The sequence below is a fragment of the Macaca thibetana genome, chromosome 11 (genome assembly GCF_024542745.1).
Source record: "Macaca thibetana thibetana isolate TM-01 chromosome 11, ASM2454274v1, whole genome shotgun sequence".
NCBI classification, from domain to species: domain Eukaryota; kingdom Metazoa; phylum Chordata; class Mammalia; order Primates; family Cercopithecidae; genus Macaca; species Macaca thibetana.
Window position 1 is genome coordinate 93,203,059 of NC_065588.1, and position 20,409 is coordinate 93,223,467.

General features: G+C 39.4%; 1 protein-coding gene across 2 annotated transcripts in view; it reads left to right on the top strand.

Annotated features, from left to right (window-relative positions):
* CFAP54 (cilia and flagella associated protein 54) overlaps nucleotides 1–3,755 on the top strand; it is a 382,780-nt gene extending 379,025 nt beyond the window's left edge. For both annotated transcript variants that reach the window (XM_050749308.1, XM_050749309.1), the window contains one exon: nucleotides 3,328–3,755. The gene's annotated coding sequence lies outside the window, so the exon portion shown is untranslated. The remainder of the gene's footprint in view (nucleotides 1–3,327) is intronic.
* Nucleotides 3,756–20,409: the final 16,654 nt, after the last annotated feature.

Here is a 20,409-nt window from a genome sequence, read left to right on the forward strand (position 1 = left end):
GAACAAAACTCAACAATGTTGCCCACAATATACATTAAATAATTAAAAATTACTTTATATACAAAGAAGCAGGAAAATATCATCCATAATCTAGGGAAAAAACAGTCAACACATTTCCAGAAGTCTCAGGTGTTAGAATTAGCAGATGGAGACTTTAAAATAACTATACTTTACATGTAAAATAATCTATTGAAAAAGATTGCTATAATGGATAAAGAGATGGGGGATATCGGGATAGATATGGAAATAGAAAAATAACCAAATGGAAATCCTTAAACTGGAAAAATATATCTGAAATTTAAAAATTCATTGAATGGACTTAGCAAATTATGTGCTACAGAATTTTTCTTAAAAAAAACAGTACACTTCTGGACAGATCAGTAGAAATTATCTAACTCAGTACTGAGAAAAAAATGATTTTCAAAACTTTCAGAGCTATGATGGCTTGTTCATGTGTCAACATGTGTGAAATTGAAGTCTAAGATAGGAAAGAGTCCCAGATAGGAAGCAACTGAAGTTCTAGATAGGAAGGAAAGAGTCCTTTGAAAAAGGGATGGTAAAAGTGTTTTTCAAATTTGATTTAAAATATTAACCAACTTTAGATTTAGGAAGTTCAATGAACTCCAAGCAAGATAAATAAAAAGAAAACCACACCCAAGCAAATCATAGTCACAGTTATGAAGATCAAAAATAGGAAAAACATCTTAAAATCAACTAGAAGAAAAAACACAGAGTCCTAAGGAAGGGGGTAATAAGAGTAAAGGCTGACTTCTCATCAGAAACATTGGAGACCAAGTGATAATGGGTTGCCTTCTTAAAAGTGCTGAAAGAAAAAAAAAATCAGCCTATTAATCTAGATGACTTACACTAGACTTACATTTAGCCATATTATTGATTGTATTAAGTGTAAATTGACCACAACTTTCATTTAAAAGCAGAGATTGTTCTATTTTAAATAAAAGACACCAACAGGTTGAAAATAGAAGGATGGAGAAGTGGAGTCCATGTGAACACTGAACATAAGAAAGTTGGTGTCGCTGTATCGTCATTAAGGTATTCAAAAATGGATACTGCCAGAAGTGAAATAGAATGTTTTATAATGATGAAAGCATCACTTTGTTAAGATGACATAGTTCTAAATGTGTTTCCATTTAATGATGAGATATTTTATTTTTTAAACATCTGGTACAGTAATTCTCATTTAGGACAGAGGTGCCTTGGTTAGAAAGGTATTTTGATAAGTCTATTAGAATAGGTGGTCTCTATGAGCCATTGATGTGGGTTAGCTTTGATGCTTCAGAGGAGCAGGTAAAATTACTTGAGACAGGAGATAGGGTCACAAATCTTCCCAGTTTTTCCAGAATTGAGATTGGCTTTCAGTGCAAAATCTGGGACTATCCCCAAACTGAGACAACTCCAGGTAAACTGGAATGGCTGCCTATCCTGCAAAGAGAGGAATTTATTTGCTTTGGAAATTGGAGAAATAAAAGAGAAAGGGAAGAAAAGAATAGATAGCCATCAGATAACAGAAGGTTGTACAGTGGATTAAGTGACCCATTACAGTGATCCCTCAAACGTTAAGTAAAATTACCAAACTCACAAAAATGATCGTTGTAAAATGTGTTTGTATGTTTGAGAAACTAGTAATGAGGGAGAATTGTTGAAAAGTAGCATGCATCCTGAACATGCTATTTCTGGAATAAGGATCATGAGAACTTAAGTTTTGGGGAATTTGTAGGAATCATGGGAATAGTTTTAGACTTTCATAGGTTATGAAATGGGAGGTTTGAGTCAAGTTTGGGTATATTAAGGGCGAAAAGAGCTGAGATTATATCTGGATCTTACAACTGTATTAGTTAAGAATCATTTGGTTTTGGATAATAGAAAATCTACCTTTAACTGGGTCATACACTAAAGGAAATTTATTTGTTCATGTAACTGAAGATTCCGGAGGTAAGGTGGGCTTCTGGCTTGACTCAATCTAGAAGTTCATGATTCACATCTGAGCTGTCATTCATTTCTCAGCAGTTAGCTCAGCAACCCTCTTCCTTGTGACATTTTGTCTTCAGTCTAGTTTTCCTGCTGGCAGCAACAGTGGTCACAGCAGTTCCAAGATACATTCTCACACAATACATGGGTCTTCAAACTTTTTCTATAAAGGGTGAGATAGTAAATCTTCTAGCTTTGTGTCTCTATTGCAAATAGTCAACTCTGCCATTACAGTGCAAAAGCAACCATACACAACATATAAACAAAAAGCATAGATGTGTTCCAATAAAACTTTTAAAAATCAATTTGAATTTCTTATAATTTTCATGTGCCATGAAATATTATTATTTGCATTTTTCTCCCTACCGTAAAAAAATATGAAATTATTCTTAGCTCAGGAACTGAACAAAAACCAGGCAGTGGTCCAAATTTAACCTGGGGGCTATGATTTGCTGACCGAAGACTTCAAAGATTACCTGACTTTAATCAAAAAATTCGCTTCTCCATAGCATATGTTCTCTTTTGTCTTCTCCATACTCCCACTCAAGATAACCCTATCCAGTACCATTTATATGCCAAAATCCTCCAGTCTTTTATCTCCAACCCAGAGTGCTCTCCTATCTCCAAATTCCTGAGCCACCTGCCTACTTAACGTCTCCATTTAGAAGTTTAATAGAATTTTAAACTTAACATGATCAAAATCTTCTGGGGAACTCTGCTTCCTTAAAATGGATCCAGCTCCAAGCAGCCAGTAGGGGCACATTGACACTCCCATGGAACTGATCTCAATTCCACAGTATGGTATGTCAACATTCTTTACATTTCTAATATGCATATAGTGTCAAAAGACAAAATTCCAACAAAGTTATTTATAGATCTAATTTGCTTTTATTTGCAAGTCGTGAATCAGGGACAGCCTCCATTCTGCAGAACAGTATGAGATCTCCTACTGGACAATGGCACAACAGTGGGTTTTATAAGGTAGGAACAAGGAAACAGAAGAATAGAAAAGAAAACCTGATTGGTTAATATCAGGTTGCTTTTTTGTAAGAGTTAAAACAGAGGGACTTCCCTATTACACTGACTCAGGTAAACTGGAATCTTCTGTGTTCAGGAAAAATTGTTCTGTTCTGTTTTGGGATCTCTGCTTTTTAAAAGTTTTGGTTTGATGATGTGGCATTCAGCATGAGTGACTCCACCGTGGTTTGGTCAGGTCTGTTGGGGACTAGCGCAGGAGCATAATTTTTGTTTAACAGGTGAGGTGAAATGAAGTATGCACTTTCTGAAATGAGGAAAATTATATGAAATTCAAGGTATTACTCTTTTTTCCTCCTCTAGGGATGATAAAACTGAGAAATAAATCAAGAGTATGACAACAGACTGAGGAATTTTTCAGCAATATCTGTCAGCCTTTGGAAATTTGGTGAGAAGAAGTAGTCATGATTCAATGTCTTGCTTGCACAGAAGCCTCCAGTTCAAACTTGGATCTTGCCCCATCTAATTTCTTATGATATATACAAATACTCTAGATATTGCTTTGAGATTTTGCTGTTGATCAACTGGCCTTCTGCAGCTTCATAGGTGCTTTAGCTCCCAGTAGGACAGTTTAACTACTACCTTTTCTGTGAGTTCAAGGTCTGTATATCTTCTCAGCTTGCTCTCAATTTGTCCAGCTGATCTATTTCTTTGTCAAGTTGCTTTGGCTTCCCTACTCTCCCTATGTTTTGAAAAGAATAAATTCTCCAGTAAATTAAAACTACACTCTGATAAAAATGAGCATGCATGTGTATTTAGTCCTTTGTTTATTCAATATGCATTTTTGGAGGTTTGCTCTATATTAGACATAGTGCCAGGCTCTAAAAACACAAAGATCCATAAGCTGTGGCCCATACCTTAAGATGCTGATAGTATATTAAAGGCAACAAAAATGTAAACTTACAATTCACAATACAACAATGCAGATAGATGTTAACATGAAACCTCCACAAAATGTTTTAGGAAGACAGGGAAATAGCAAGGATTCATGGGAGATGATGCAGTAACTATATTGGTGGGGCGGGGTGGGGGGGAAGCACAGGAAAAAAGAGAGAAGGAAGACAAAAACAAGGATTCCTAGTCCAAAATATTGTTAGTTGAGCCACAAGTTGATTATTTCCGGGAAGAAATATTGAGGAGATGTATTGGGTAGATGAAATACCTAATGAGACCATAAATGACGAGAATTGCCTCTTATAGCATATGAGAAGATAATTTTTATCAGATAATGAAATTGTTTTCAATCTTCAGAATGAAAATGAATCCCTTGCTAATGCAGATCATGCTAATAAAGGAAGTAAAAGAGAATCTTAGAATTATACTTGGCTCATGATAGGCAGAAACCAACCTACATAGCCTAGGAAAAAAAAGAAAGATAATAAAGTAATCAAAATAATTGCTTAATAGGGAATGTGAAAGATCTGCAATGTTAAATTATAAATGTACATTTTCATGAAAAATGAGGTGACCTTAAGGAACAGATTAGAAACCCACACTCATGCCAGTTAGAAGCAATGCTTTTCATTAGCAAAGCTGAGGATTAATTAAATCTAGGGAAATTCTTTGAAATCCACAAGAGTGAGTTACATTAGAATAAAATACAATGGGTATATTGGTATCATAATTAATGATTAGCATAGACTTCTTTATTAAATGTATGTGGAATAATTCAAGTGACAAATGTGAAATGAAGAGGACGAAAACGTGTTACTTAAAACCAAAATTGTCTTAGCATTATCTGCTTTCAAAAGTGTGGGAGTGGGAAGATTAGTTTACCTAGTGGGTAAACAAATAGATTGTTCCCTTCCCCTTTGAGGTCTCCTAAAGACGCATCCCAAACAATGGGGGCACCGTGCCCCCTCACCAACCTCTCCAGGAAGCTAGGGAGGGTGGAGGAGGGAAGCGGCTTATCCATTATTTTCCCATTAGCTCTAAATGTTTTGCTTCAGCTGAATGATTTTAGAGACTGGTAGCAGAGAAAAGAGAAAGAGGCTGAAGTTGCAAGCCTCTAACAGTTCTTAGTGCTGCTCAAGGGTGAAGTTTTGGACAAAATGGTCATTATTGACAGAACACCTTATGTATAGAAAAGTGGAAGCCCTGAGCAAGTGGGAGGTGGTAGTCTAAATTGTTTTATAGGACAAGGTAAAGGGAAATTAATTTCTTGGGGAGACCCATGGAGAAGGCCAATGGAAAAAGGAAGAGCCTGGAGGGACAACAGATGAGAAGCAACAGAGCGGCATAAAGCCCCCTTCCTCTGCTACACACAGATACCGTCTGTGAGAAACAGACACATGGCTGATCCATGTTTAGGGTGAGTCAGGGAAGAGCCTGAATGAGGAAGGATGAACCGTAAACCGAACCGATTGAGAGTCATAGAGACTGTGAGTCAAAGGTGACATAAAAATGCTAAACTACATTTCAATCCCAGAGTGTTGGAATTACACAGGGCATGCAGTAGGCAGAAATCAACCTGCAGTGGGGAGGACAGGTGACAGTGATCCTGCCGTGTGCTGGATGCAACTGCAGCCAAGTCTGCTCCTTAATGATGGGGTCATTCACCTAAGATTGCATACTGAAATACGATTTTTAATTTTGGCTTGGCTGTTACTTTAGTGTGACATGTAGATTTTAAATATGAGTTTGGTTTTGCTGCACAAGGACCATTTAGAGATGCTGTTCTCAGTCAAATTTAAAATATGTCTATAAATTCTACAGAGCAAACCCCAAAGTACCTTATCAAAACTCTACAACTTCAAAAGATTCTATTCTGAAAATCTTTGCAGACGACAAGAATAGAAACATATATAATTTTTTAAATGTGTTTTTCAAATGCAATAGGAAGTTATTTTCTGACAGCTAGAATGGAAATTTGCAGTGATTTCATTTGTTTAAATATTTTACTTTTCTCACTATTCTCTTATCCTTCTAACCTGTTATTTTACTCCAGCCGCTACTTTTGGATGAGCTCTGTCCAATCTCCCATCTTTACTGTGGATATTTTCTTGCCAGGATCCTCATAATGTTTTCCAGTCACTTTCAATATCCCATTTTGGGAGTTGAGATTTACTTCCATGTATTATGAGGTCCAGTCCAGTATAAATCAAAATTTCAATCTTACATCCAACATAAATTTTTTTTTTTCCATTTGTGAGGCCCAGGAGGACACAAGCCACATGAGATAAGGGTGAAAATCTCACATGACGTATGCCCTTAGAGCTTGCTTGTGCCCTCTGAGTGGCCCCCCAGATGTGGATCCCTCCCATGGCCTCTCCCTGGTCTTCATCGCACTCCTAGGTGCCCCCAAACCAATGGTCCTAAGAGAGCCAGGGAGGATCTTTGGGTCCATCTGAAACTGTGCTGGGACATGGGCATGTCCCCTGAAAGGAACAGCGCACTTCCAGCTGACCTCCTGCAATCCCTCCTCAGCTTCTACATCCCTGCCCTGTGATTATACCCATAGCCTCTTACTGTGGGGTCCCCTCGCTCCAGAAGGCTGCCCTCTTGAATGGGATTCCTTCAAGATGCTCAGAGCTAGTGTCCCTTCTGTGGCATCCTATCCCACCAAACACCGAGTGTGCAGGTTGCCCACACCACTGCCTTCTGTCCTTGCCCTGGGCAGCCTTCCACCTTCAGAATTCTGCAGGCAGGGAGTACACACTCCATGTTCACATATAGCCCCAACCTCAAGAGATAAAAAATTCTTCTTCCCAATATCTCTGCCCACACCTGATGTCCCCAGATGAAGCTGACAAGTGACTACAGTCTTACCCTATTGCCAGCACTCTGATCTCTACTGTGCTACTCTCTAGAGCCCTCAATTTGCAGAGAGAACACTCTTCTCCATCACCCCCAACCCATGGAGAGACAAGAGAAGAACAAAAAGCCATAGCACTCCACTTCCAATAAATTCCCTTATTAAATGAGCTCTCATTTGCTTGCATAGGATGTGTGGGGTGGCAGGAACGAGTGAAGTGGGAGGGCCTGTATGCCATTTTTTGGCAAGTCTTGGAAGGGGGTGATGAGAAGCTCTTTTTCTGCATTCTTTAGAGTGGGAATGGAATCGAATGTGATTAATGACTAGTCTTATCTTTGGGGCTTAGTAAAAATTCTGAGAATACAGAAATTCCGTTGCACATGTTTTTATAATCTTATACCTCATAGCCTCTAAAGGTGACTCATTTTAAAGACAGAGAATGTTAGGTATAAAACAGTTTGCAGATCATTGCACAGTCTTTAAAGTGTGAGTGACAGAAACCAGAGATTCTGCCTCTCATCTGTTCAACTCTCTTTGGTGTACCCCTTCTGAGGACCATGGACAAGACAGATATGGCCCCTACCCCCTTACAGCTTATACTATCAGGAATGACTGCTAACAAATACACAATTACAACAAAGTGTAATAATACTTTGATAGAAGAATCACAGCACAAACTAGGAGCCCCTAACTTAGGATGAAAGGTTAGTATGCATGAGGGCAGGCCTCCTAGAGGAATCACCTGCCACCTCAGGTCCTCTCAGTCTTTACCCTGGACTGTGCTGCCAACGCCAGGGACCCACCACTTAGTGGTCCTGAGAGTGCCAGGCCCTCCCTCTTGGCCTCTGCCACTCACCTAGAGATTGCAGCTCTTTGTGGTGACCAGGAAATGCACCACTCAGATCTCAGGCTGAGGGGAATGGAAGTGACATGACCCCAGCTTCTGTATTCCAAAACCCCACTGTGTTAATGCTGATGCCTGCCTCCCCAGTCTGTGCCCAGCTCGGGACTAAGTGGTGCAGGGATAGCAAAGCAGACCCATATCTGTGAGATGTGGGACCCTTCTGTGGGGTGACTTGGGCATAGGCTTCCCTATTAGCCTAGTGCCCCAGGGAACTTCCTTCCCTGTCTCTATCACGGTTTGACATTCCCTGCTTTCTTAAGGTCCTTCCCCTTTCTCCCTTGTAGTTGTTTCACCAAGTAAATCTGTTGGATATCTTGGATATCTAATCCAGTATTTTTTTTTTTTAGATGGGGTCTTGCTCTGTCACCCAGACTGGAGTGCAATGGCATGATCACAGCTCGCAGCAGCCTGGAGCTCCTGGGCTCAATTGATCCTCCCATCTCAGACTCTAAAGTACCTGGGACTACAGGCATGCACCACCATGCCAGGCTAAACTTTTGTAATTTTTGTAGAGATAGAGTTTTGCCGTGTTGCCCAGGCTGGTTTCAAACACGTGGGCTCAAATCAATCTGCCCTCCTTGGCCTCCTAAAGTGCTGAGATTATAGGTGTGAGCCATGGCGCCAGGCCTCTAATCCAGTCTTGATGTCTGCTTCTCAGAGGACCCAAATCAACACATTTTACCACTCACTTTGGGAACACTTAGGGAAAGAAAAAAAAAAAATCTCCTTTCCTCCTATGTTCTCCACGGGCTTGGGCCCTGCAAATTAGACTGACAAAAGACAGACTAACAAGAGAAAAATAACAAAATTTATGAATGCCTGTAGTGTGAATACATATAAGAGACACACAGTGATGAGTCACTAAAAGATGGTGGAGGCAAAAGCATCTTGGATGCTAATCTGCTGTGTTCACTTCTGATTAATCCCAGTTCCTCGAAGGTCTCTAAGATTTCTAGTTTATCTATTGTTCCTTGTGTTACCTTGCCCTTAGGTCAGACAACCTTAATGTTATCACATTTTAATTGTTCCACACATCCCTTCAGAGTCACCCCTTTCCTATGCTATATAAGCTCCAGGTTTGGGGGTGATGGCACAGGGATTCACCCCATCTTGTCTTGAAGCCGGCCAAGACACAGACATGGCTTCTGTTTGTAAGTCCTTATTAAATGTTTCTTTCTGAGAAAATGGATAGGTCAGCCTGTTTGGTTGGCCTCTCAGCCTCCTTGGACTTTGGGAGCATGATTGTATAGGCCTGCCCCCCACAGAACAGATATGGTTAGAATGTGGGTATATATGGCATCTTAATGAAGAAGAGTAAATCTATAGAGAGGTGACAAGACAAAGGAAAAGGTTTTAGGCTTCCAGCAGTGGCAAACTATGGGAAGATAAATGTACGGGGAAAACTCATGGAGCAACATTTGTTTGTGTGGGGCCACCTCTCGGCGCTGACTTTCCATCTTCTTCTTGGACATAAAACTTTCACGAGAGAGATTTATGGCAGCTCCTCATTTCTCAGAAATTTCTACTTTCAGTCAAATAAAGGAAGCTCCAGGAAGGCTTCTTTCTGTATCTGTTGAATATCAAATATCTTCAGCTCAAAATAATCCTTATGCCAAGGTGCTAATTTTGATTCCTTACACGCTATACTGTTGGGTGTAGGATCTGGTATCCTGAGAGGCTGCAGGAAGGATCAGATGGCATGGCCTTGAGGAGTAAAGGATTTAACTCCACATGGATGAATTCTGTCCAGTGGGAAACAAGAGATAGGAAGGATCAGGGCAAATCGATTCCATTTCTCCATTCCTCCCATTCTGAGGCATGGTTTCTCTGTACAGTTACCCTGAGAAGTTCTGAGTACCCAACATCTGATGAGAAAACTTACGTATCTCTTCAAGGCTCATCATGAAGCAGTGGCAAGTGTGGTAACACATTTCACATCCTTTCTTGCTTCTCTCAATTTTTTCTCACACTTGCTTGCCTCAGATTACACACACCTGCCCCCTTCATAAAGCATCACACTGATTTCATGCCTTAGGCTCTGTTGTCTAGGAAACTTGGGCTAAAACAACCGATTTTTAAACCAATACCAGATACATAAATAAGAAATAACCTGGTGAAACTGGAGGAAAATATCCTAAGCCTGCAGAATAGTATATCTGGAGACCTAAAGGCAAAGTGAGTGTGGGTTTTTATATTAGTCTATTCAGGTTGCTATGAAAAAATACCATAAACTGGGTAGCTTGTAAACAACAGAAATTGATTTCTCACAGTTCTGAAGGCTGGGAAGTCCAAGATCAAAGTGCAGCAGATTCAGTGTCTGGTAAGAGCCTGTTTTCTGGTTCATAGATGGGACCTTTTAGCTGTGTCCTCACTTGGTGGAAGGGACTACTTAGCTCTCTAGGGTCTCTTTTTTAAGGGCATTAATCCAATCATGTTGGTTCTACCTTTATGACTTAATCACTTCCCATGAGCCCCACCTCCTAGTGCCATTGCCTTGGGAGTTAGGATTTCAGCATATGAATTTTGGAAGAACATAAAAACTTAGTTCATTGCACTGGAACTTCAAGAAATGGGAAGTTCACTTTGGCTAGAGAATAAACCTAGGGTGATAGTGTAGGAGTTGTGAGAGAAGAGGGTGGAGGTATATCTGCTCACAAAGTACTGAGTAGGCCATGAGAAGGAGACTTGGGAGCTACAGAAGGATTTGAAGCCAAAGAGTGACAAGGTCAGATTTGCATTTAAGATCACACTGGCTGCAATAGGGAGGTTGGACTGTAAGTGAGCAGGGAAGATGTTGTAATCTTTGCAAAGGCACACTAGGGTTGTGGTATTGGTGTTAATTGTTATGATAGGATGGAAGTAACCTATTATACATTAGCTATACCAATTTTAGTTAAGTAGTCCAATCATATTATTTCTTACTACCAATTCAAGTATAATTCTCTTTAAAGTTACTATGAGACTGACTCAAAATTACAACAAAGGGCTAATTTTGGTGTTAATAAATATTTAAATGGAATTTATTGGGAGCCTTTCTAACCCTGTAGAGTGTTAAGAATTATCTGAAGTGTTGAAATATGCAAAATGGATTTCTGGAAATCCTTTCAGTTTAGTACTTGGCATTGTCTAACTTGCTGAGGGAAGGATGTACTAGTGAGTGTTGTCCACAGAAACAGAACCAATAGGATGTGAGTGTGTATACAGTCATGCAATGCTTAGAACATCTTGAGAAATGCATCATTAGCCAGTTCCATCACTGAATGTATGTAGACAAACTTAGATGGTATAGCCTACTACACACCTAGGCTATGTGGTATAGCCTATTGCTCTGAGGCTACAAACCTGCACAGCCTGCTGTACTGAATACTGTAGGCAATTGTAACATAATGGTAAGTACTTGTGTATCTAAATGTATATATACATAGAAAAGGTACAGTAAAAATGTGATATAAAAGATAAAAAATGGTATGCCTGTTATAGGGCACTTCCCATGAACAGAACTTGCAGGACTAGAGCTTGCTCTCGATGAGTCACTGAGTGAGCGGGAAGTGAATGTGAAGGCCTGGGACATTACCGTACACTTCTATAGACTTTATCAACACTGTACACTAAGGCTACACTAAGTTTCTAAAAAATATTTTTCTGTCTTCAATAATAAATTAACCTTAGCTGACTAATTTTTGTACTTTTTAGACTTTTTTTTTTTTTTTTTTTTTTTTAGCTTTTTGGCTCTTTTGTAATAACACATAGATTAAAACACAGATACATTATACAGCTGTGCAAAAATATTTTCTTTCCTTGTATCCTTATCCTATAAGCTCTTATTTTTAATTTTTTCTTTTACTTTTTAAACTCTTTTGTTTAAAACTAAGACACAAACATACACATTATTCTAGGCCTACACAGGATCAGGATCATCAATATCACTGTCTCCCAACTCCTCCTCGTGTTCGTCTGAAAGATCTTCAGGGGCAATAACACGCGTTGAACTGTTATCTCCTGTGATAACACTTTCTTCTGGAATACCTCCTGAAATACCTACCAGACGCTGTTTTACAGTTCACTTTTCTTTTTTAGTAGAAGGTGTACACTCTAAAATAACAATGAAAAGTATACCATAGTAAATACGTAAATTAGCAACATATTCATTATCAAGTATTATGCACTGTATAGAATTGCATGTGCTTTTATACTACTGGCAGGGCACTACATTTGTTTACACCAGCACCACCACATTGCCACAAACATATGAGTAATGTGTTGCCCTATGATGTTACAATGGCTACAATATAACTTGCGGATAGGAATTTTTCAGCTCCCTTATAATCTTATGGAAATATCATTGTGTATGCAGTTCATCATTGACCAAAATGTTATATCGTTCATAACTGTGTGTGTGCGTGTGTGTGTGTGTGTGTGTGTATGTGTGTGTGTGTATATATATGTATGTGTGTGTATATATATGAGAGAGTGAGAGAGAGAAAATTAGCTCATGCAATTGTGAGGACTGATGAACCTGAAATCTACAGAGCAGATTGGCAGTCCGGAGACCCAGGGAAGAGTTCACACTGCAACTCAAACCCAAAGGCAATCTGGAGGCAGAATTCCCTCTTCCCTGGGCAATCTCAGTCTTTTCTTTGATGGCCTTCAACCAATTAGATGAGATCCACTCATGTAGAAAAATCTGCTTCACTGAAAGACTTTTGATTTAATTGTTAATCTCATCTAAAAACACCTTCACAGCAACATCTACACTAATGTTTGACCAAATATCTTTGTACCAGAGCCTAGCCAAGTTGACACGTAAAGTTAACCATTACAAGGGGGGCTACCTGATTCCCAAACTTTTGTTTGACATTTTATTTGCTATTAATTAGGAAATCTTATATCTCTTTAAGGACAGAGGTAAGCTTGTAAAAAAACTGATGACAATTCAAGTGATTCTTTTTCAGTAATAATATAAACAAATTTTGTCCCAAAGAGATGCAAGCGATGTGAATACAACCCAAAAGTTATCATTTATTGTTGCTTTTGTGTCTAACCTACTATCATTATTTTAATGCTTAAAATATGCTCTTTCAATAAACCTTGCCATTTACAAGTTCACTAATTAATGAGCTGAATAAAACTTTTAACCCATATTTATTTTATGTTTTAAAAAGTATCATGTTTTTAACTTTTGAAAATTATACTTTGACAGGGAATAAACACACAGTATGCAATATAGAAAAGAATGAGCATAATTATTCAATTTGTGGTTTTTTATTTAATTTAATCATGCATGTCAAGAGACTGTTACCATCTCATTTTCTTCATTAGTCTCTAATTGATATGGTTGTTGGAGTTAAGACATATACAATAAGCTCTCCAAATATTCTTTCTCCCCCATTCACTCTAGTCTCTCTTCTGGGGACTCTTATTACATATGTTTTGGATCTTCTCATTGTATTCACTCTGTTTCTTTTTTTTTTTTTTTTTTTTTTTGAGACAGAGTTTCACTCTGTCACCCAGGCTGGAGTGCAGTGGGCACGATCTCGGCTCGTGGCAACCTCCGCCTCCCAGGGTAAAGCAATCCTCCTGCCTCAGCCTCCAGAGTAGCTGGGATTACAGGTGTGTGCCACCACACCTGGATAGTTTTTGTATTTTTAGTAGAGACAGGGTTTCACCATGTTGGCAGGGCTGGTCTCCAACTCCTGACCTCAGGTGATCCACCTGCCTAAGCCTCGCGAAGTGCTGGGATTACAGACATGAGCCACTGCACCAGCCCTCTGTTTCTTAATCTTTCTTTTATTTTCCATCCTTTTCTCCCCTGTCAGGCTGCATTCTGGATAGTGATTTCTAATTTATCTTTCAGTTTGATGATTTTCTTTTTTAGTCTATCAAAACTGCTATTTAATCTATTCATAGAATTTTTTGTTTCAAAGGCTTCACTTTTTATTTCTGGAATTTCTATTTGCTTCTCCACTAAATCTGCCCATTTTTTTCTCACAGCATCTTGTCTGGTGTTCGGATTATTTATTTTATGCAGCCAATCATTTAAAACATACTAATTTTCTTTCCCTGTCATATTTTTCTATAATATGATACTTTTGGGATATTGATCTTGCTGTTTATTGTGTCTGCTCAATCTGGTTTATGCTGAATTGTTCTTCTCCTCCTCTTCTCCCTCCTCCTCCTCTTCCTTCTTCTTTTTCTTCCTTCCTTCTTCTTTTTTTTCCTTCCTTCCTCCTCCTCCTTCCCTCCTTCCTTCTTTCCCTCCTCCCTCTCTCTTCTCCCTCTCTCTTCTTCCTACCTCCCTCTCTCTTCTCCCTCTCTCTTGTTCCTTCCTCCCTCTCTTTCTTTTCTTTTCTTTTCTTCCTTTCTTTCTTTCTTTCTTTCTTTCTTTCTTTCTTTCTTTCTTTCTTTCTTTCTTTTCTTTCTTTCTTTTCTTTCTTTTCTTTCTTTTCTTTCTTTCTTCTTTCCTTTCTTGTGAGGATCAAATCTATATTAGTTTCCCATTGCTGTGGTCATAAATTAGCATGAACTATTTGGCTTCAAACACCACAGATTTGTTATCTAATAGTTCTACAGATCACAGATGCAAAATGTGTCTAATTGGGCTAAAACCAGGTATTGGCAGTGCTGGTTCCTTCTGGATGCCAGGGGAGAATACATTTCCTTACGTTTTCCAGCCTCTAGCTCTCATTCCCTAGCTGGTGACCTCATTCCATCTTCAAACCCAACAATGATGGTTTACATCAGAGTCACATCCCACGACTCTGACCTCTTTGGTCTTTCCCTTTCACTTTTGAGAACACTTGTGATGACATTGGGACCACCAGAATGACCCAGGATAATCTCCTTATTATCTGGTCAACTGATTAGCAACTTTCATTCCATCTGTAATCTTAATTCCTTTTTGCCATGTGTGATAACATATTCACAGGTTCTAGGGATTGGGATTTGGATGTCTTTGGGGAGCCATTATTCTACCTATCTTACAGCCTCTTGAGGATCTCAGCTTTATGCAAAGACCTCAATTCTAACTTGCAACCTCTGTTGTACCAGGGCTCAAGGCACTAAAACCTAGACTCTTAGGTTAACAAAACCAAAAGCTTCATCCAGTGAAGCTGCAGTACTAGCTCATATGCTCACCACCTTTGATTTTATTTCTTCCTTTCTTTCATTGGGGATTTATTTTTCTTTCTTACAAGCTTAGCTGTAATTTAAAGGAATATTTGTTATATTTATCCAGTATTTCTAGGAGTTCACAGTGTGCAAATTTGAGAATTAACTAGTCAACAATATGGTCAGGAAAATACATCTCCAATATGATCCCACTGGATCAACCAGGGTACAAACAAGAGGCACTATAAAGTGTATATCCGAATGCTTAAAAGTTACAAAGGAAGCTCTAATTATTTTTAACTAAAATGTATTCAGTCCTCCTAACTTGACAAATGCACTGCATAATGACCTAGAAGGTCAGATTATAATGTAAGATTCTCACATTCCTTGGTATTCTGCAGAGGACTAGGCTACCTGAGGAGAGATGGCCCCCAGCTGTGGCCTGTTTTCTTTCTCTTTTTACCACTGGCTCCTTCCAGCACTGTGAGGCCTACCCAGGCATGTGGACCTCCCACCGTTCTCCCAATGTTAAACTCTGTTCAAACCCTTGGCCAACAGCCACCCTTGGCTACTCCTCAGGCCTCAGAGTTGTATGTACAAATAGCAAGTCTGGCCTCTGCAGGGAAAATCTAAGAATCCTGTGGCAGTTTGGGCAGCGAATTCCAGGAATTTAGGTACCTGAGTTTAAAAAAGGCAGAGTGTGGGCTCCAGGCAGCTCAGTCCCCTTAGACCTATGGACCTGGTTCTGTGGGGAGGAGAGCAGTGGCCAGAACACAGCCTTCTAAAGCACTGTGCCTTGAGCCAGACACCCTCTTATCTGGCTCTCAAGGTGGCCTCACAACCAACTGCCAAAATATGTCCACTTCTGCTACCTGTACTATAAGTTGGAACTTCCCCAAGTTATTTTTTACTTGGGCTATTGCTATAGCTTCCTAACTGATATCCTGATCACCAGTGTCACTGCTGGTCATTAGAAACTGGTTGAAATCCTAGCCTGACTACTTATTAGCAGTATAACTTTGAGCAAGTGACTTAACCTTTCTGGAACCTTCATTTGCTCAGCAAAATTGCGCCTAAGTTTTAGACTCACAGAAACTATGGGAGATAAATGTTTATGGTTGTTTTGAGCCATTACGGTTTGGAGTAACTTGTTATACATAAATGAATAACTAATGTATTATCACCCCACCTCACTTTTGAAATCATGGTATAATATACGTTATTCTAGAGGGACTTTCTAAAACCTAATAGAATAGAAAACAATAGTAAAGGTCATAACTTGTTCTGTTGGTTCCTTAATAGTACAAGTACCAATTATTTTAAGACAATGACTAAAAAAACCTTACAGGCTAACTAAACTGGACACATATCATATCAGGTCTCTCTCTCATGGCATACATGCAGATTCTACATGGAGGGTGGTGCTGTGCTGTGTCCTCCACTCCAGCACTAAGCCCTTCTAACCCTACAGTAGTTTGGTTCCAACACTCCTTAAAGCCTATTGCTAAGTCACAGAGACCTTACTCTTCTTGATATTTATATGGTAATATTGAGGAATAGGCTGGTTTGGTTGGTCAAACAGTATATTTAATACTTAACCAGCATTACTGGCTGGGTGCAGTGGCTGATGCCGGTAATCCCAGCACTTTGGGAGGCCAACGCAGGCAGATCACAAGGTCAGGAGTTCGAGACCAGCTTGTCCAACATGGTGAAACCCCGTCTTTACTAAAAATACAAAAATTAGCCGGGTGTGGTGGTGGCACGCACCTATAATCCCAGCTACTCCAGAGGCTGAGGCAGGAGAATTGCTTGAACCTGGAGGCAGAGGTTGTAGTGAGCTGAGATTGCAATGCTGCACTCCAGTCTGGGTGACAGAGCAAGACTCCATCTCAAAAAATAGTAATAAAATAAAAATAAAAATAAATTATAAAATAAAAAATAAAAATATTTAACCAGGATTATGAAATCCAAACTGCCTATTGAACCTGGCCAACAACTAAGATAGACATGAACATAATTTATCGTTTGCAATGTAGAGAATACTAATTTACTATATTTCTACTCTGAGTCACTAAAATCTATTTCTAATGTCTTTAGTTTTGTCATTTATATCAGCGGGCCCCAATGTTTTTGGCACCAGGAACCAGTTTTGTGGAAGACTATTTTTCCACAGACCAGGGTGGGGATGGTTCCAGAATGAAACTGTTCCACCTCAGATCATCAGGCATTAGATCCTCATAAGGAGTGCGCAACCTAGATTCCTCGCATGCACAGTTCACAGTAGGGTTCATGCTCCTCTGAGAATCTAATGCCGTGGATCTGACAGGAAATGGAGCTCAGGTGGAAATGCTTGCTCCTCTTCCACTCACCTCCTGCTATGCAGCCTGGTTCCTAACAGGCCATGGACCAATACCAGTCCACAGCTCGGGAGTTGGGAACCCCTGACTTATATGTTCTTTTGCTCACTCATTCAGCGTATATTTATGAAGTATTTTCTATGTGCTGGCTCCAATAGAGAGTACAAACTAAATAAGACATTTGCCCTAAATTCTAATGAAAAAGAGAGAATTTATAGTCTAATAGAAGATAAGTCTAGGCACAGTGGCTCATGACTGTAATCCCAGCACTTTGGGACGCTGAGGCGGGAGGATTGCTTGAGTCCAGGAGTTTGAGACAAGCCTGGGCAACATAACGAGACCTTGTTCTATTAAAATTTAAAAATATATAATAAAATAAAAAGCTGCTTTTAGAAATATAAACCCTTTGCATGAAGAGGAAGCATGTATGTGTGCCTGTGTGTATATACACACATAGGTCTATTCATCCTCCAGATGAAGAGGGAGTGCTATAGTTTTTAAAAAGTACTGAAGTAGAACATGTGAAGAAAATTGCACAAATCCTAAGTGCATGGCTTAATGAATTTATTAAAATTGAACTCAATAACCAGCACCCAGATGAAAAAACAGAATTTTACTAGCACTCAAGAATCCCTTTTCTTGTCTACACTTTGGCAGAGGGGAGGAAGTACATCAAACAACTTTTTTTTTTTTCTGTTTCAACAATCTGCTTAATACATACCTTCCTGCATCATGAGTCACTCAGACCATTATTAGTCAGCCTTCAAAAATAGTTTCTCCGAGACAATTCTCTCCCTCCTCACAAGCTAAACAGTGATTAACGTCCAGGTGAACCAGAGTAAAAATTTCCAGCTGTCAAATTAACAATGAGAAAGCATTCTTTTCCTCATAAAAGATGTGTCTAGACTCATGAAAATTAGAAAGTGGCCGGGTGCGGTGGCTCACGCCTGTAATTCCAACACTTTGGGAGGCCGAGGCGGGCAGATCACGAAGTCAGGAGACAGAGACCATCCTGGCTAACATGGTGAAACCCTGCCTCTACTAAAATAAATACAAAAAATTAGCCAGGCGTGGTGGCGGGCGCCTGTAGTCCCAGCTACTCGGGAGGCTGAGGCAGGAGAATGGCGGGAACCCGGGAGGCGGAGCTTGCAGTGAGCGGAGATCGTGCCACTGCACTCCAGCCTGGGCGACAAAGCGAGACTCCGTCTCAAAAAAGAAAAAAGGAAAAGAAAATTAGAAAGAAAAAATATTCATTAGTTCATCACATAAAGGGTTATTCCCTCAAACATAATTCCTACCTTTTCTCTAGTTTAAAATGAGTTCAGCTGTTCTTATTTAAAGTCAAGTCATACACATAAAGCAAACCTAATGCAGTCTTTATTACAGTAGTAGACAGGAAGCACGCACCAAACCATTTAGATACTACAACCCCATAATGTTGCATCGAAGCTGTGGCATGTTATTAGAAACCAAGTGATGTGCAGCATCTTTTATTTTATGTTTAGAAAGCACAGGACAGCTATCTGACCCAAAGGTGAATCAATGTGGATACCGACAGGCAAAGCAGCCATCGAGGTATAGGAATTCAGAGGAATGATGTTTAAGTCTCCTTGAGTGATAATATCAATCAGTAGCTACAGGAAATGCTAGAGACACTTTTGCACTAGGTCCTCTAATCTTTCTGAGAAAATCCTCATCACAATTCAAACAGAATGAGTAAAAGTAAGAGTAGATCTTCAGTAGGCAAAGAACTCAGACTGGGACCCCATGGATCATCGATTTGATGTTGTTTTTTTCTGGAGAATTAGAAAGGTTGAAGAAAGCTTGAATCCCAGCATTTGTGTTGCCGATTTCAGTAAAGTCTCCATTGTTTCACAACTTTCTCCAAAGAATCTGAAACCTAATTCCACATAAGCATAACTAGGAGCTTTTTAAGGTAAAAACCATGGGTTTTGTTTGTTTTTTCCTCTAACTGTGGCATCTCTCACAGCACTTGGGACAGTGTAATTGATTAATAAATAGTTCATAATTGAATGAATGACTGTGTGGAACTTTCTCCTAAAAGTGATTAGGAGCCATTGAAGCGTGTTCAGGAAATGAGTGACATGACCAGATTTCCTCTATAGGTAACTCCTTCTGGCAATAGTATGGAGCATATATTACAGAGACAGACCAGGAGGTATTACTGGGAGGCAATAGTCCTAGTCCAGACTAGAATAAGTGATAGTCTCAACTAAGGTTGCGCAGGTTAAGGTGAAAAGTAGAAACTGACTTAAAGGATACTTAAAAAGTAAAATCTATGTGATGTAGTCATTGATGGAATGTGGAGGGAGAGAGAAAATACTAGAGGAGGACTCTAAAAATGATTCTTGGGATTCTGGTTTGGTCTTTTGAATGAGTGATGGGATAGATGGTTGAGGTAAAAAATGCATTAGTGGGAGGAACAGATTAGATATCAAATGCAGTGAGTTTACAGTAGCTTCTTTAGGCTTAAGGTGCCTGTGGGATGTCTGATTTAGAATCAATAGAGTGGAAACAGTTATTAAAGCCATGGGTTTTGATGTTTTTGTTCACAGAAAAAAAAAAAAAAGGTGTAGCATGAAAATCCAGAGGGCTGAGGGCAGAACCACAGGCAATACAGACATTTAGAGGTTGAGCAGAGGACAAAAATACTGACACAAGGAGCAGGATTGCCCACAAATGACCCTGGGTATTTATCCTAGGATACCTGGATACCAAGCTAGCTGGGATCAGGGACCCATGTACCCCTACTCCCAGAAGGGGAACTGAACCTAAGCTTTTCTCTGTTTGGCAGGGGAAGCTGCAGCATTCATAGACCCTAAGCTCTCCAGATACTGGGCTGCTGGTGTACCCCTAAAGTAACTAAGCATATGTATTAAGATGTATGCATTTCCTAAAAGCCACACATAAGAAAGGTAGAATTTCTTCTCCCTTATGATAATTTAACTTTGTTTTTGGTATCAGATAAGATTATCAAGTGACTCATTTTTTAAAAGAATAAAAGAATAAAGTAAAAACAGGGGACTTGCCAAGATATTCACTTTGGGAGGCTGTACATCTATCCTAGCAAGGATGTTACTGAACAAGACATTTTGGAAGATTCTCTTTTCAATTTGCCTCAGCTTGAAAGGGTAAAAGTTCATATTTTTAGACAAATTTAAGTTTTGAAAACAATCCAAGTTGTTGTTTGTAATAAAGTTTGGTGGAAAAAGTAAATGACAATAATGAAACACAATCATGTC